This window comes from Lactuca sativa, chromosome 3 (genome assembly GCF_002870075.4).
Source record: "Lactuca sativa cultivar Salinas chromosome 3, Lsat_Salinas_v11, whole genome shotgun sequence".
Lineage (NCBI taxonomy): Eukaryota > Viridiplantae > Streptophyta > Magnoliopsida > Asterales > Asteraceae > Lactuca > Lactuca sativa.
Window position 1 is genome coordinate 77,157,574 of NC_056625.2, and position 11,731 is coordinate 77,169,304.

The following is an 11,731-nucleotide window of genomic DNA, read 5'->3' on the forward strand; positions in this document are numbered from 1 at the left end:
CTCCAAGCATGTACACTATGTTTTTCTAAACACTAGTCATGCCACACACCAAGTATGCATACTATGTTTGTCTATGATCTTTACTTTGTGAAATAGATCAATTGAACATAACTCCGATGATTCTCATTTCACAGTCCCAAATCTTACTGCAAATGCAAGAATTCCAAATTCATGTCATTTACTGAAATCTGTTAGATTCTAAACTTATATGCATTGATCCTCTTGTAATGATTATGCACAAATTCACAAAGACTTGGCAACAATCATTACAGAGTATTCCAAAGGAGATCAACTCCTTGGAAACATCCTTCTTGCATTAAGTTTCCTAATCATACAGATTGAATACTTTCTAACTTTGAAGCGTTTCCATATTCCATTTTGACTATCACTTCTGAACAAGAGTTGCCTCCTTACAGATTATGTCAATATGGTCCTTCTAGAATTAATATTATACTTCCAACTGTCCTCGAGCAACCAATCTTTGGTAAACCTTAGATTGTCCTCAACAATTGCTTAATCATTTTAGTCATATCAATTTCTAGACCTTTTTCCCTTCTTCATGCCCCAGGCATTTGGAAAAAATTAGAAAGAGTGAATATAGCACATGTAATCGATCCTATATCCGAAGCATATCGGACACGATTCATGATGTCTCACATAAAGACTAAACCAGTCTTTTGCTATAATATTTCCATTTCTATTTGCCGTAATCATAATCGAATTTTAGACGCAAATAATGAACACATATATAGAATTTCCTTATGTTGAGCCATCCCAACATGAAATTCATATATATATTCTTGACTAAATACGATTAAGACCTCAATCTAAGCTTTTAGATTTGAGATGAAGTATAATTTCCTCTCCCTTAATTATAGCAAAACAACTTTTTCAACCCCTGCAACCTCACGAATTGAAACTTTTGTTTTCTATAATTAACATTGCTCACTTGCAATACTTATCATAATTATCATGCTCCCACTAACATGATGATTATTAGCATAACACTTATGCTCCCACTAGCTTTGACATGTACCCAGAAATCAACTGAACTACTAGAAATAAATACTTTATTGACTTTCTTACCAAAGTTCAGATTTCTGATACTAGATTGCCTTGATAAGACTTTATCAATATCATACACCTCTCTTAGATAGCTCACATGTGTGTCTAAAAAATTATGAAGAGGGATGTCGTAATCATAATGTTTAGACCTTTTGTCATTCCCACAATTGCTATCTACTCAAAATCTACTTAGTGAAAGAGTTTCCTTACTATCATTTTCATGAATCGAATAGAAACCTTATGACACTTAGATTTAATGGTGTATGTGTTCTTATCCATGTGAATTGTCAAAACCATAGTCACAAGACAAGGATAATGACAAATCCAAACTCATATGGATTGAACTTGTGCAATCTTAACTTCTTGCCACCTGGCAGCTTAAGGGTCTGCCATTGCTTCGAAGTAGTTATGCAAACAATTGAGAACATGTAGAACTCAAATGTATAGCCAACTTAACTGGAATGGGCACAGAAATGTCAACACGATAGGTTATAAACCTCTACTTGTGTGCTAGCGATGAAATACAGGTTTTATTCTTGATTACTTCTTGAAACCTTTTCCAGGATCTTTTAGACTCCCACTGTCTCCTTGACCTATACGACTTTCTTGCCAAATATTCAAGAGATAGTGTGGATTCTAATCAAGACAGACACTTAACACAATTAGCCTTAGTTGGTCTTTGTTTTATCCAAAACATCACAACTTACCAATTTCAAATGTACAAGAGTAGAAAACTTTTACTCTTACATTTGATAAGTGTTTTAAACCTTCTTTAAGACATGTCACTCAAGTTACAATCTTAGAGTATAACTCTAAGAATTGTTTTTGGAACGAAGTATGAATAATCTTCTTGATTTAACCACTTCAACAATTCATAACTCCTCATCTCAACTATCAGAATGCACTTAGAGGATGAATTTTGATAAGGTCTCAAAATCATTAAGATGGTCTTAAAACATGATACTAAAGTACTCTCCCATCTTTTCAGATTTGAGAAACTTTTATCTTTCTGCCTAAATTTATTCTTCTTATTCGCTCTGCCATACATTGGAACCTTTTCCAATGTCTCAGAATTACACTTAAGCTTGTAAGTATAACCATATTTACTGAGCTATAATAAATTATGACGAATAGTCTTATCGATCTTTTGTGGTGGACTCTGACCAGTGCACAAGAATGTGTACCCGATCCCTTAGTCCTTCACTTGACTCACACATCCATGTGAACAAGTAGTTAGCCTTAATTTTTCCAATGCTCGAAAGTTCTCATTCATCATGCTATACAACTTGCATGATTCCAAGTTCCTATCCAACTGAAACTTGGGTGATGAGAATCTTTCCTTATTTCGTAAATTTAGACACTACCACAAATGAAAGAATCAAATTCATATTTCCACTCTTACTCTTAATGGAATCTTATAAGCAACATAGATTTTCACAAATGCCATTGTAAGGATATTTTAAAATAAAAAACTCAAAAGACTTACCTTTTATTTTAAAACTTTGCGGAAAAACTTATCCTTACAATCCATATGAAAACTTGTTGTTATCTATTCCTAATCAAAATATCATAACTCCTAAGAAGTAGCTCAAGAATCCGATCTTCAAACTATGCGATAGAAATCCATCTATGCGATCTGATTCAACATATTCTTTCTTTAAGTTTCTTCACTTTTCTTTGATTCTTAAAACATCAACATGTGACCCAGTCACATCATGTATCAAGAATCTCAGAATAGAAACTTAGCAGAGTTAGATAGTGGACTTTACCTGAAATAAAGTCAAACCTATTGACTTTACTAGCCTTATGATCTTTCAGGTAAAATTGACAGCTTCACAACCAATGCCCTTTCCGTTTGGCAATAGGACCATATGGACCCTTAGGTAATAGTACATGGGACTATCTCAGACTTAGCCTTTCTCTTTACCATGTGGTCAACCGAGTTGACTATGGCCGATCCCTTTCCATTGGGAAGTGAATGCTTTTCTGGATTTCCTGTGTCACTATTGTCCCTGTCCATAAACTTTTGGGAAGTTGATCTCCTAATCAAATTTGCTTTACTAGTACACTAAATCATTTCTGATTTAGCAGCACAAAGCAAATATATAAGATCATTAAGGGTCTTGTCATAGTCTGTTTCATAGGAGTCCCAAGGAACTCACTATGTGACTTAGAAAGTGATTGAACCGCTAACTTTCTTAAGACTTTGACACCCAACTCTCCCGGCTTGTCATTATGTGACTTCATCTCCAAGATGTGATCACACCTAGACCTTGCCTTGCCAATAGGGCTTGAGTGACCTTGAACTTGTGTGTCAGGGAGAATAATTGGAGGAGGTGGAGGAAGTGAAGTTCCAAGATATTTGGGAAGATCATAGATGCCTGAACTAGACATCTTTTGGGAGATATTCAAGATAGTTGATTTAAAGTCCTTAATATAACACCCAATATGACATATTAAGGCTAGGACCCAACAAACTATTTTATAACTTGGAAGAGGGATGTCGTAATCCAAGCTATATAATATTTGAAGGTAGGTGAATGACGATTCACCAATTTCCACCATGAAAAACGAAATAATTTATTAGGTTTTAATTGGATTTGAAACTCCTAGATCTTTTGAGATTCATTGAACTTTTCAATGGCATGTTTCAATCTCGAGTGTGCCCTTTAGGTTTTGTGACTGGGATGTCGAGGATCACAAAACAAGGTGTGAAGTAACCATGCAAATTACTTGGTACCCTTAAGTGTTTACCCCTCAATCAATGTGCCGGTTAACCACATACGCTCCATCGATACTATGATAAACATTAAGTTACCCTTTGCCTACCTTGTTAAATATGAGTTAGTGTGCCGGTTAACCACACACGCTCCACTAACCGACTTAAACAAAGTGCAAAGTGTAATTTCATGGATTATCACCTTATTCACATTTTCCTAAGTAACTAAGATTGGGTATTTATAAAAGGTTTAGTTACTTAGTATTTATCATTAATACTTTTAATGAAGGGAGAATTATAGTCCTTGTCCTACCCGTTCGGCTAACGACCCTCCACCGGTCAAGGAAGCGGTGGGTGAGAGTGGACACCCATTAAACTGTCATTTTATAGGCAGTAACCTTATACCCCCTTATAGACCGGCTCCGTGAATGAGGCCTACTAACGGTAAGACTGACTTTACTCTTATACATATATATAAATATTATTAACTTATAATATTATAAAGTATAAGGGTTGAATTTTAACTTTTAAAATTCTAAGGTCTAGTTTGGAATTAAAGTATACATGGGGGGTAACTTTACAAATTCCAAAACTTGAGGACAAGTTTTTTGAAACCTTTCCAAACTCTTGGCTTTTTCATAACTTATGAGTTTAATTAAGGTTTAATGAAAAAAAATATTCAAGTTCCATAACTTAAGGACAAGTTATGGAAGACATTAAATCATTTAATGATGACATTAAAAATAGAGACTCTTCTATTTTCATAACCTATGAGACTTAATGACACTTTAAAAAGAAAAACTCTTCACTTTCCATAACTTGAGGACAAGTTATGGAGTTCATAAAAACCATTAAGACCAAATATTCCAATTAACACAATAATCAAATAATTTTTCTATGATCTAGATTAAACTCATAAGTAAAGATAATTCACATCAACAATTTTCAAGAAATTAGATAATCATATAAACTAATACAAATCTTGAAACTTTGACAATTATCCTTTGAAGACTCTTGGACTTCATAACCTAAAGAGTTAATAAATGAGACAGTTCACATCCATAACTTATGGAAGTTTCAAAACTCTTAAGATCATAACTTTAAAAAAACTTTTGAGTTCCAAAATTTTATGACAAAATTTGTAACTCCTTAAAACCACTTAGATCAAACTTTTAAAACAAATAAAATAATCATATCATTCTATCTTTTAATAAATTGACCTAATTCAACTCTTTTAGTAAAGTGACTCAAATTTTACAAATAATTAGTTTTTCATAAAATCAAGTAATTATCATAAAATTTGACAAACTTCATGGTTTTTTTCTTTTTTTTCCATCAACATGAAAAAAATACATTTGCATCAAATATAGTAGAAAACAACCTATGGCTCTAATACCACTGTTGGGTTTTGGTATAGTACAACATCCTATGGTGCACATACAACCCTAAATACCTTGGATCTATGTTTTCACTAATTATACATGCAAATGGTTTCCAAGGTATTAATCTTACAACTAGCATGCATTTAACATAAAAATATAATATACTAGTTAGCATGACATAACTTTTGATGGAGCTTGAATTCTTGGTGTATTTGGCCTTAAAAAGCTTAGCCCCAATAGTGTGGAAGCCTCAAATGGAATCACAACACACCATAGACAAAGGATGAACTTGAGAGAGAATTCCATGCACACAAAAGACACCATGAACTCTAAAAAGATACAAGTGGCGATTTGGGCAATGAAGTATCTATTTATATGTGGGATTTCTAGGGTCATAGATATAACCCAAATCCATAACCATGGGTTTTATGATCCATGGTTCATGTGGCCCAACTCTTTATGTATCCATACATAAACTTGGTCCAACATGGATCATAAGCCCAACACATATAAATATAACTAATTATCATAATTAGTCTCCATAGATTTAATTAGTCTCTTTCGACCACTAAATTAATTCCAAATTAATTCGTGATCAATACTAATTAAATCATATGATTTCATATTAATATATTATTACTTATAATATATTAATAAACCATAAATAACCTTCTCTCAAAAGTCCATCCTAACAAATTTTCCTGATGATATGCAACCCAAATGGACCATGCTACTCTCGGGTCGAATACATACCAATAATAGTTATGGGCTTAGACACCTAATCCAACATAAATATCACAGGAAAAAAGGATTGCTTGGCATACAACCCATGGAGAGTAACTTATCCTTCTCAAAGGGATCAAAAAGACCCATAAATCAACACTAAAAGAGATCTAAGCTATGGGTTATCAAGATAAGAGCTTTTTACCTCAGAAGGTTGCCAAAGATGGATGAAATCCTGGATCTTGATTTTATCCACAAGCTTGATGGCTCCAAGCTCTTCCAACTCTCTTATATATAAAAAAAAACACACTCAAAACCTCAATAATCTCTTAAGGATGAAGCTCACAACAAATTAGGGTTTTGGAGGATAAGTAGGCTGGTAAGGGAGGCCCAAAAGGGGTTAAGTGGCTTAAATAGGGTGCAAAACCTCGACAATAAGGTTTCCTCCTGACAGACCTACTCGTCGAGCCAAGGCTTCGACTCGTCGAGTAGACCATTTAAATCCTCGCAACCAATCTGGCATCTACTCGACGAGTTAGGGCTACCAACTCGTCGAGTAACTTTTACAAAATTAACATTAAATGAACTGATGTGTACTAGGAACGGGGCGTTACATACATGCTCGTATACGTTGATGACGTCATTATCGCCAGCAATGATGCTTCCGTTGTTGCAATTTTTATTCACAAACTTGATGCCACTTTTGCTCTACGTGACCTTGGCACCCTAAATTATTTTTTTTTGGGTCTCCAAATCAAGACCTCTCCCACCGGCCTTACACTCTCTCAAATTAATTACATTCAATACATCCTCAATCGAGCCGATATGTCCTCATCTAAATCTATTTCTACCCCTGTTGATCCGGCAATCAAATTACATTGTCATGGTGACCCTTTTACCGAACCCACAAAATACCGCCAAATAGTTGGATCTCTCCAATATGCCACCATCACTCAACCCAACATCTCCTTTGTAGTTAACCGAGTTTGCCAATACATGCATGCCCTCACAATCCTTGATTGGCAAGCCGTTAAATGCATTCTTCGAAACCTAAATGGGAATTTATCTTACTGCCACCATTTTTCTCCCACCACTTCCTCCTCTTTACTTGCTTATTCGGATGCGGGGTGGATGTCCGACTCGGATGACAGTCGATCATAATATGGTTTTGCTATTTTTCATGGATCGAATCTCATAAGCTAGACATCACGAAAACAAAAAGTTGTTGCTCGTTCAAGAACCGAAGCGGAATATCGGTCTCTTGCATATACAAGTGCAAAATTATTGTGGCTTAAACAACTAATTTCTGACTTGCGTGCTCCCATCACCGATCCTCCTCTTTTATTGTGTAACAATGCAGGTGCTATCTTCTTAACCAAGAACCTGGTCATCAGCACTCGTTCAAAACATATAGCCTTGGAATTTCATTTTGTTCGTGAAAAAGTTGAAGATGGTCTTCTCAAAGTCAGCTCTGTCTCTTCCCCGGGTCAGCTTGCAGCTATCTTTACAAAACCTCTCAGAAAAGCACGTGTTTCTCATCTTCGCTCCAAGCTTCAAGTCAGACCTGCCCTTGAGCTTGTTGGGGGTAATACGTAAAAATTATGGACCAAGTAAAAGAGCTCAACCCAAGACTTAGTCTCACACATGTATACCAACGTTCCTTTTTTTATTTCCTTGTTCCATGTATTTTCCATTCCTTCTCTTTTGTATAAATTGAGCTGTATGCTCCTTGATTGAACAAGCAGAATACAAATTCGTTTTATACACTAAAAATTAGGATCATATAAGTTGCACTATTTATGGCAGGTAATACTTGTATTTCGCAAAATTGTAGTAGCGAAAGTGGAATCTTGGGGTTTGTGATTCAGGTGGAAGTTACGAGTCCTTTAGAGCACTTGGTTGCGTGGGCATACTCGTAGTACACAAGGTAGTTATCTTGGGATCAGATGCACTAAGAGACATTTGCCTATAATAGATGAATTATAGATGAAAGATGAATTTGATGATAATTGATGCTTATATTTTGATAGATGAATGCGTATTAATTAGTTGTTATATAGCATGAGGATGAATATGTATATGATTAACTGATTGTAGGATGTGGATGTTATTATGTAGTATTTGTATATCATCGTATACTTTATCGTAATTTGAATGATTGACCTAGGGAGTTGTAGGTTTCCTTTGACTGTGTGCAATCTATATTGAACACACTCAGTATGGAATGACATTTGTTTCTTTTCTCTTTTATGTCACATGATCGGTGCAAACAACTTATGAGATTATTCATGGTGAGAGGGGTTACTTTATGGGGTAGTTTTGTTGTTTTTGATAATACCATTTTGGACACTTTTTGATGTTTTACTTTTTAGCACATTTACTCCTGTTATGTTCTAAACGATTTGGAATTATGGTTTTGACTTTGACATAACGTGGTGGTTTGAAAATGTTTTAAAATTAAACTTAACATTTATGTTGTATATTATGTTAAAAAGGCGTTAACTTAAATGAAAATTTTTGGGGTAGAAATTACGAAGTTACAATATAGTCGAGACCAATCATTAATATGATATTGTTGTCAGCGATAACGTGTTAAAAAACCTTCATCATTCGTATAACCCGTATCACAAATGTATTATGTTCCTACAATAAATTCTACATGTTGAACAAAACTCCAAATTATTTGACCATATGATGGACTAAACTCCATTAGTTCTAATGACATTATATTGGTAATTATGTCCTAATCAAAACCAAATTATTTGACTAATACAATTTACGAATTACTACATGATAGATACCCAAAGCAAAGACGGGTCAAACAAAAAGCAATAAAATCACAAAAACTATCATCTTCAACAAATCCCGGACTTGTCCCCTATTTAAACGTCTCTTGGCCTCTTAGACAAAACCCTATCAGTCTCTCTAGCCCCATTTCGTCTTCCTACAGCTGAGTTAGTGTGTGAGTGAGAGTTGGAGCCTAAGAAGAAGGTTTTGGTGGCCATTTTCGGGTTCTTTCAAGAAGGAGAGTTGTTAAGCAAGCTTGGATCAGTTTGGTGCTTCAAGAATTTGCATTTGGGTAATCTTGCAAGGCTTCTGGAGGTAAAAAGCTTGCACCTTTCCATTTAAATCTTTAGATCTAGCTAGGTTTTTCTAGTTTGGTCCCTTTGTTGGATTTTAGACCTCTTTTGGCGAGTTAAGCAATTCCATGAGAGGACAATGCCAGATCTGAGGTCCCTTGGTCGTTTTAAAGCATAAAAATGGAGCCTTGGTGGAAGTATTGGTCTCATGCATGGGTTAAGGACCTTGGAAAGGTCTTAATGAAGATTTTGGGTGTATGTGAGGCATGGAAAGGCATAAAGTTGGCAACTTTATGCCTTAGGACGTATTAATCAACTCAAATCTGGCTTTTGGACGTAAAGGAATCGGGTATTAAGCACTTAATGGAGAAAGTGCTTGATCTGGAAGAACGTTGGGCGTACTCAATGTACGTTGCGCCTAGTCCTTAAGACCCCAGTACCCTGCATGTACCAGAATGGTACGCCGAGCGTACGTGCTACAGATTGGGCCGGATTTGTTTTGGGCCATTGAGCTTTTAGGCTTCATTTTGGTTAATGGATTGGTCGCATTCTATGAATTATGGTCTATTTCATCTGTTATGGGCCATGGATACTTTGGTTGGGCCTTATTGGGCCGAGAGGCCCATTAATAAATTTGGACTAGGATTTTGGGGCCCATTAGCAAGGGAAGGATAATTGGGCCTCATGAATGGGTTTGGAGTTTGGGTTTTCCTTTGTCTAATCTAAGGTCCTAACATTGGTTATTGTTATTATTCAGCTCGGGAGGTTCCAGACTGTTAAGAGAGCAGCTTTTGTATTCAGCAGACAGAGGTGAGTCATCTCACCATACCCATGGGTCTAAGGCACCAAGGCCGACCCATTATGTGATTATGATATAAGTGTTAATCATTATGTGATTTGATATGATATGTGATTGTGTGTTTTGCATGAAGACCTCGGGGGAGCCCGTGACATTGGATGTAAGACCATGTGGGGTAGCACATGGCAGTCCTAGGTAAAGACCATGTGGGATAGCCCATGGAATTGGATGTAAGACCATGTGGGGTAGCCCATGGCAGTCTTAGGTAAAGACCATGTGGGGTAGCCCATGGCACTCTTACAGGTTTTATGTATGCATGGCTTATGTGATATGTGTGTAGCTTTAATTAGCTACTAGGATATGTGTATGAGTAGTGTGTGGTATGTTGTGGGGAACTCACTAAGCATTTCGCTTACAAGTTGTTGATTTGTTTCAGGTACATCTGAGCCCAAGGGAAAGGGCAAGGCGTGATAGCACGGCGTACACTCTATCTCTCTTTTTCACTGTTAGGGTTTGGGGACACTCTGATGATTTAAATAAGTTGTAATGAATCGTTGACTTGAAAACAATTATGTTGGGATTTCATGGTTTATGAAATTATGTTTTTTTAATTAAAAGTGAAAAAAATTCTTTAAAAATTTGGGTCGTCACATTACAAAAAAATTATATTATGTATGAAACAAAAATAAAACAAATTTAAGAAAACTTTGACCTTTTCACCCTATAAAAAATATACATAAGCTCAATGTATGATATAATCATATAAAGGTGGACAAAAGGGCATGTAGCTTAGCAGTGTTAGGAGTTAACATATAGGTTCCCTCCGTCAAAGGTTGAGGGTTCAATTCCTACTTATGTCGAAAGTTACATATTTATGAGTAGAGTAGCAGGTGCATGTGTTAACCGGTCACAAAACAATAATATATACGTTAAAAACATAAACAGGTCAACCTATTTCGACTCGTTTAGTAAACAAGTTGGGTTACGTTAAAAAATCTCAACCCATTACTTAAACTTGCGTTGGGTTGAGATTTTCAACATGTTTAGTAGTTAATTAGATAAACTCAAATATGCCCCGTTGACCCTACTTACAAAGAATGGATCTATGCTTTATCATTCAAACCCATCTTTCATTTTTTCATCTAACCTTCATCTTCTTTCATATCTTTAATCAAATCATGTCAAACTTAGGATCTCAAGGATATGGTTCAAATGAATCCAATGTTAAAAAAACTTTAATTTTTTTTCTCTTTTCATCAGATAATCCTAGTTTTATACTTGTATCCATGTATTCGATAGAGCTAGATTTTATAATTGGATAAAATCGATTATACTTGCCTTGTTTGCCAAAAACAATTTCAGATTTGTTGAAGGCGAAATATCCCAGCCAACAATCATGTGTCCGTCATATCATAATTGAAATCAGAGTCAACTTCATGGTTATCAAATGGATTTTGAATTCACTAAGTAAGGACATTGTCACATTGCTAATATGGTTCTTAAACTAGGAACTGCAAGTGAGATATGGGATGAATTAGATATGAACAATCAAAAAATGCCTTGATAATTTCAAATATGGGCTTACAAATTAGAAAACAGGTGGATCAACTGAGAATTCTAATGATGATTTAAATTTAAAAATCATACCGGTAAAGATAAGGACAACTCTTATCATTTCCACAATATAAGCGTCATGTCTTTATTTGGTAGTTTGGAGAGGAATTCATCTCGTTTTTGCATAAATGATCTTATAAGCATAACTTACTTATTTGTATCACTTAAAAAGTATCGGTAAAGATAAGGGTGCCGCATATCATTTCCACAATATAAGGCCATCGGGTATGGAGAATGTTTTGACGCGTAAGGTTGAGGTTGCAGGCTTGTTCACACGTGAACACCTCCCCCTAGCCCCTAAGTGTGATGTGGATTGGTACCTACTACGCGTTCTTATGACCAATAGAAA